This window comes from Oratosquilla oratoria, chromosome 21 (assembly GCF_046742065.1).
Source record: "Oratosquilla oratoria isolate Oo_2021 chromosome 21, ASM4674206v1, whole genome shotgun sequence".
In the NCBI taxonomy this organism is placed as follows: domain Eukaryota; kingdom Metazoa; phylum Arthropoda; class Malacostraca; order Stomatopoda; family Squillidae; genus Oratosquilla; species Oratosquilla oratoria.
Window position 1 is genome coordinate 24056281 of NC_134797.1, and position 7500 is coordinate 24063780.

Here is a 7500-nt window from a genome sequence, read left to right on the forward strand (position 1 = left end):
TTCGAACCCGGACCACCGTAGTGGCAGCCGGGAACTCTACCGCCTGTGCCACAGAGTCGTGCGCGCACGCGCGCGCGCGTGTGTGTGTGTGTGCCTGTGTATGTGTGTGTGTGTGTCTGTGTATGTGTGTGTCTGTGTATGTGTGTGTGTGTGTGTGTGTGTGTATGTGTGCGCGTGTGTATGTGTGTGTATGTGTGTGTGTGTGTGTGTGTGTGTGTATGCGTGTGTGTGTTTGTGTGTATGTGAATGTGTGTTTGTGTATGTGTGTATTTATGTCTGTGTCTGTTTATGCCAGTGTGTGTTCATATTTAAACACATATATACAAATATATATGCACGTGAATATACAGTATGTATAGACGAACAAAAATATTCGTAAAGCATAGCAAATATTCATCCCATTTTAACTCTTAATAAAGCAACAAGTGATTTATTCACATCAAAAATCGTGAGTTTAGAAAGAAAAATAGAACGAGCGAAAATGCAATTCCGGGTCTTTTCTTCCAACTCGTTAAATATTTTTTAAGTTTGTGTGAAATTAATTCCCTCAGTAAACTAAATAAAAATAGTTTATACTAAAGCGGTTTTTTCTCAGCCAAGCGTAAATATATTTCATGGACGTGAAGAAATTATATTGTGAGAGTGAATTAATTACACTTGAAAATTTAGTACTGTATCCTGGTAGAACTACATGGAGCAGTGGTCAATGGGGCTTTATATATACAAATGTTTATGTATTACACATCTGTGTATAGACAGCAAAGTCTTGTTGTGGCGAACACATATGCCCTTATTCCCCTGAAAGGGCTGCGATGATTACATTATATATGCTGTAATGGTTATAATCTATTTTATATTATTTGTTTTTGTTTTGTTATCATTTGTCTGTTTGATTTTCATTTACTATTAGTTATATGTCAGTTTATCATTATTTACTATTTACCTGTTTGTTTATTATTTAACTATACCTATGCATTTATTTATGTATTTTATTTGTTATTTACATTATTATAGTTTTTATTTATTAATTTAATTTTTTTTTTTTTGCATCCGACCTAGATATGGACCAAAAGGTCTCCTGTCGGCATGCTCCGTCTTTGTAATCCTTTGTAAGAAAGCAATTTCCAAGTCTAATGGCCTTTGACTCTAAGTATCACAGGAACCCATTTTTGGCAAACACTTAGTCAAGAGTTCTTTGGTAATGAGACCTTTTAGACACTGAAAAGTTCTGTCCGAGAATGGGGAGGGCAGTCAACAGATTCATATCTTTAATGAAATAAAAGACACGTAGATACAGTAATAATTATGTAATATTTGAATTTCCTAGTCTGATATTCTTTCTTTGAAGTTAAGTTTAAGGTATATTCCTCTGTTCATTATTCAGGGAAAGCAGTGGTAGTATTGCCACCTTAGTCACCATTGAAAAGTTGACTCTGTGTGTTGTCAACATCAATCACAGATCCTATGCAGTTCTGAAGAATATTTACTCTCAACCTAACATGGTCAGTATTGAAAAGATTTTCAATGTTGTCAACAGATATCTATAAGTTCGCCTTAAACGTAACTTTATTGGTTGATTTACAATACCGACGTGGAGGTTATCATTTCTGTGGAAAAGAAGTGGTTTTTCTAGCTGTGACAGTCTTAGGTGTTTGGATATACTGTATTTTATAAGTATTTCTAAGAACGTTTGGGTTATAAGGAGGTGACAATGATTCCCAAGGCAACTTGAGCTTTGCTCGTGTGATGAATTTGAGGTGTTTCTTTAGTATGTCATTAGAAGTGGATTTATTTGTACGTGTTATGAAATGGATAGACAAGAATGTAACACACTCCCACTTTGCTGCAAGTTATCCCTATATATGTATTTGTCTATTTTATTTCATTTTCATCTTGTTTTATTTGATTTTCAATTTCATTTGATTTTTGGTATTTCTATTTATATTATCTTTCTTAATTTTTTATCTCTTTTCCTTTATTTTGTTTGATTTCATTTTGTCTTACTTTATTCTGTTTTATTTTATTTCATTAATTTTTTGTCATATGGAGCTCGTAAAAGTTGAGATACTTCGGACGACATGATGACTGATACTTGTTTTCGCGAATTAAATCCCTCAAAAACACGTAGAAAACGCGAGAAAAATTAATGAAAAAGAGCAGAGTTACTTTTAGCAGAAGAAAAAAAAAAGTGACAAGTTGAAAGCCTCAAAGACTCTAAAGAGACCAAAGAATCCTCCACCCTCCACACTCCACCCTCCACCCTCCACCTTACCAACAAGAAAATACGACAAAAATTATACGGCTTTCGCGCAAGTAATGTTTTCCAGAATCTCACTTGTGATTGGTCGCCTTGTTTTGTAGGGTCAGAGCGAACGGGCCCATCACACTCGAATAACCGTCAACGGTTTCCACGTTTAAATGTTAACGGTTTTAACGGTTGTAACGATTTTTTTTTTTTTTTTTTTTTTTCGTTTTAATAGATTGCCTAAGGTTGTAACCGTGGTAGTTGTGATTTATAACAAAAGAGAAAAGCTCCAGAAGAAAGAGAGGGGGGGGAGAAGGGGAAAGAGGGGAAATGAGAAAGGGAAGAAGAGAGGGAATATAACAAACTGTAAGCAAAACAAGAGGAGAAACAGATAGAGGGAAAGTGAAAGGAGGCGGAACGGAGGAAAGAAAAAGAGGGAAGAAAGAGTTGGAATAAAAATATATTTCAAACAGAAAGACACAAGCACTGGAAGAAAAAAAAATGGGGCGGAGGAAAGAAAGGGGAGAGGAGAGCAGGAGAACAATAGAAAGATAAAAAGGAAACACGACAATAAAGAAGGGAATGGAACAGAGGAGAGAATGATGGGATGTGTGGAGAGGGGGAGAGGGGGAAGGGATCCTGAGGGGAATGATAGATGAGAAATACGAGTAGATTAATAAAGATGAAAGTAGAATACTCGTAAGAAAAGATTGATAAGGAGCGATTGAGATTGATTGTGAGAAATCATGGAAGAGAAAGAAGAATAGATCTAGTTGATCTTTCTGTTTTATGTATGTATGTACGTATTTAGGTATGTATGTACAGTATGTATATATGTATGTACGTATGTATGTATGTATGTATGCATATATGTACATATGTATATCATGTATGTGTATGTGTATGTAAGGTATGTAATGCATGTATGTATGTACGTATGTATGTATGTACGTATGTATGCATATATGTACACATGTATATCATGTATGTGTATGTAAAGTATATAATGTATGTATGTATATATGTATGTATATGTTTATGTAAGATATGTAATGCATGTATGTATATATGTATGTGTGTACCTATGCATACGTGTATTTATTTGCGTATGTATGTGTGTGTGTATATATCTCTGTATTTATGTATGTATAGAAGTATGTATGTGTGTATATACCTATGCGTGTATGTATTTACGTATGTATGTATGTGTGAATGTATGTACGTATGTATGCAAGCATGCATGAATGTACGTAAAGAGTGTTCAAAACAATAGGAGCAACAGAAAGGAAAAGATTGAAAGAGGGAGGGAGGGAGGGATGGGGGGAGGGAGAAAGAGGGAGGGAGAGAGGAAGGGGGGGAGAGGGAATGAGGGAGGAGAAGAGGGAGGAAGAGTAGGAGGAGAGAGAGAAAGAGAGAGGGGAGGGGAAGAGAAAATGAGGTAGTAAGGAGGAGAGAAAAGGGAGGGAAGAGGAAATGGAGGGAGATAGAGAAAAGGAGGGAGGGAGGAGGAGAGGGATGGAGAGAGAGATTGGAGGAGGGAGGGAGGAGAAAAAATGGAGGGAATAGGAAAGGGGTGGGAAGGGAGGGAGAGAGAGAAAATGGAGGAGGAATGGGAGAGAGGGAGGGGAAAGGAAAGGGAGTGGGAGGACGGGGGGAGGGGAAAGAGGGAGAAGAGAATGAAAGGGAGAGGAAGCATCGAAAAGAGAGATATCACATGCTCTTTTCGTTGTCAGAAGAAGCGATGAGAGTAGGTCTGAAGAAGCGAGGAGAGGAGAGGAGGGGAGGAGAAGAAAGGGAAGAGGAAGGAAGAGGAGGGGTGAGGGGAGAAGATGGAAAGGGAGAGGTAGTGAGAGGAGGAGAGAGGGGAGGAGAAGAGAGGGAAGAGGAAGGGAGAGGAGGAGTGAGGGGAGAAGATGGAAAGGGAGAGGTGGTGAGAGGAGAGAGAGAGGGGATGTGAGAGAAGGGGAGGGAAGAAGGGGAGAGGAGGGGAGGAGAAGAGAGGGAAGAGGAAGGGAGAGAAGGGGTGAGGGGAGAAGATGGAAAGGGAGAGGTAGTGAGAGGAGGAGAGAGAGGGGATGTGAGAGAAGGAGAGGGAAGAAGAGGAGAGGAAGGGAAAGTTGGGCTGAGGAGAGGAGGGGAGGGAAGAGGTAGGGAGAGGAGGGGTGAGGCGAAAGGAGGAGAGAAGAGGAGAAGCAAGGAGAGGAGGGGAGAGTTAGTGGAAGGAGAGGAGGGGAAGGGAGGGAAGAGGTAGGTAGAGGAGGGGTGAGGCGAAAGGAGGAGAGGAGAGGAGAAGAGAGGAGGGGAGAGTTAATAGAGGGAGAGGAGGGGAAGGTAGGGAAGAGTAAGGGAGAGGAGGAGGAGGAAGAGTCTTTCAATTTATGAACTGTTTCTTATTTCTGGAGTGCAAGAGTAGGCTACCGTCTCCGCTTGTTTATGACTTCCGGAACCTCCGGCACTCACCAGAAGTCCTCAATCTTCAGCGCTTCTCTATTTGGAGAAATTACAGAAAATAAAGATGGCGAGACTCCTCCTCCTCCTACTACTCCTCGTCCTCCTCCTCCTCCTCCTCCTCCTCCTTCTCCTCCTCCTCCTCCTCCTCCTCCTCCTCCTCCTCCTCCTTCTCCTCCTCCTCCTCCTACTCCTCCTTCACCAACGGGTGGGTATTGGGGGTACGTTCGCTTAGTTATGTTAATATCTTTCGGAAATCGAAATTCAACGATTTTTCTTGCGTCGAGTTTCTAATGTATTTTGATCATGTGGATTATTATTATTATTATTATTATTATTATTATTATTATTATTATTATTATCATTATTATTATTATCATTATTATTATGATGATGATTGATGATGAGGAGGATTGGTGTATGTATTATTATTATTATTATTATCATTATCATCATTATCATTATTATCATCATCATCATTATTGATCATTATTGTTATAATAATAATAATAATTATGATTATTATAATAATAATAATAATAATTTGTCAATTTCTCCGTCACTTCTGGAAAGAGAAAGAAAAAAAAATGTAGTAGAATACAAATAGTATTAAATGATGAAGAAAAAAATGGCAGACAGATAGGCAGCCACAGAAATAATAGACGAGCTGACAAGTTGGTAGGTTTGCAAAAATATAAAGGATAAACACACACATATGAATAATAATAAACATATATAGATAAACATATATAGATAATACAGGAAGGCAAGCAAGGCGGAGAGATAATCGAGACACACAGGAAGATAGACAATGAAAAAGTGCCTCCGAGATAGCATAGTGAGAAATGAGAACAAAAGGAAAAGAAATTTATCAACTAGAATATATGTAAGAAGGCTGAAGGCACTATAAAGACTTTACAAAAATCCAAAGTAAAAGAAAAAATATATAAAAAAGTTCCAGAGTAAAAAAATAGATAATTGAAAATATAATGATGAATATCCCGGGACATGCGAGAACGAAAGCTTTGAAAATGGAACAGTGGGTGGAAGGTGGACGAAGTAAATAATGGCTCGAGTGGAAGGTTAATTGAGAGTGGAAGAGTGGAGAGAAAGCCGGAAGGCAGGAGACAAGACACGATTTATCTCGAATCAGAGGAAGAGGAGGAAAAAAGGGGATGAGAGGAAGGAGGGGAGGAGGGGTGGGTCTTGTAAGATAAAGATTACAATTCTTTTATTACTGAGGGTTTGTGATGTAGACGATTAAAATTGCCTGGCGCGGTCCCACAGAGGCTGGTAATGTTCCTCGGGCCCTCCCAAAGATCTCTCTGTGAAGAAATGTTGGATAGGTTTTTCTACATATACTTGGTTCCCAATACATTTCTTTGTGTTAAACTGTTCATTGCCAAAAGTGGGTATCATTTATTTTTTTATTCGGGGTTGTTTTTGCGCGTGACCTTGCTCTGCGTACGCAGAGGCATTGTTGTCATATATAATTTATTCCTTAACATATTTGAGGCTTCTGCTCGGGAATTGTTACATATTCTTTGTACTAAACCCAAAATAACGTTGTGTTTTTTGGTCTGAGCAACCAAAAACCGCCAAAGTGATCTCTAAGGCGTTTGCAAAGTTACGACAGATATGTAGCTGAGAATCGCCTTGTTATAGCTGCGAATTACCTTGTTATAACTGAAAATTGCCTTGTTATAACTGGAAATTGCCTTGTTATAGCTGAGAATTGCCTTGGTGTAGATGAAAATTGCATTGATATAGCTGAAAATTGCCTTATTCTAGCTGAAAATTGCCTTGTTATATCTGAAAATTGCCTTGTTATAGCAAAGAATTGCCTTGTTATAGCAAAGAATTGCCTTGTTATAGCTGAAAATTCCCTTGTTATAACTGAGAATTCCCTTGTTATAGCTGAGAGTCGCCTTGTGCAAAACGCAAGTTAAAATCTCTGTTCCATTCACTCCCTTCTTAAGCTGAGTCTTATCCTGGTCACAGTTGATGCTGACTTATCTTAAGATCACAAACTGTATCGTACTCTATATATCCTCGAAGGTATAATCCTCTTGAGTACTACGGCTTTCTACTTCCGAGTATAATCTCTTCGGCTGCACTGGGCTTAATTTTGAGAAACAGCTTAAGTTAAGTTAATGTACAGAAATCGCCACTTCAGAGATCTTGTGAAGGCATTGTTGTACTTCCTGGAGTTTATGTCTACTGCAGATGTCATTCTGCATTCGTTGAGTCACATTTCCGCATCACTGTTTTAATTGATTTCTTTCCTTCATGTTTTCTTTTTAACTAATCAATTTATTTGTTTATCTATGTATCTTTATTCATTTGTTTATTCATTTACTTATTTATCTATTTATTTGTTGATATTTTAGAAAGATATACTTTAGCGTTTATCATTTCTTTCCTTCATGTTTTTTTAATTAATCAATATATTTGTTTATCTATGTATCTTTATTCATTTGTTTATTCATTTACTTATTCATCTATTTATTTGTTGATATTTTAGAAAGATATACTTTAGCGTTTATCATTTCCCCCATTGCATAGAGGCTGACTTTTTCACTCTAAATCCGATCACTCGGGGAAAAAATCAAGTTAATAAGATCGCATTACATAGCCACCGTCGGCTTTACACAAAAATGGAGTCCTTTCTCATAGAAAACGGGACAGTGACTAGACAAAAAAGTCACATACGTGCAGGCGGCGAGCATTAGAGAGAGAGTGAGAGAGAGAGAGAGAGAGAGAGAGAGAGAGAGAGAGAGAGAGAGAGAGAGAGAGAGAGAGAGTGA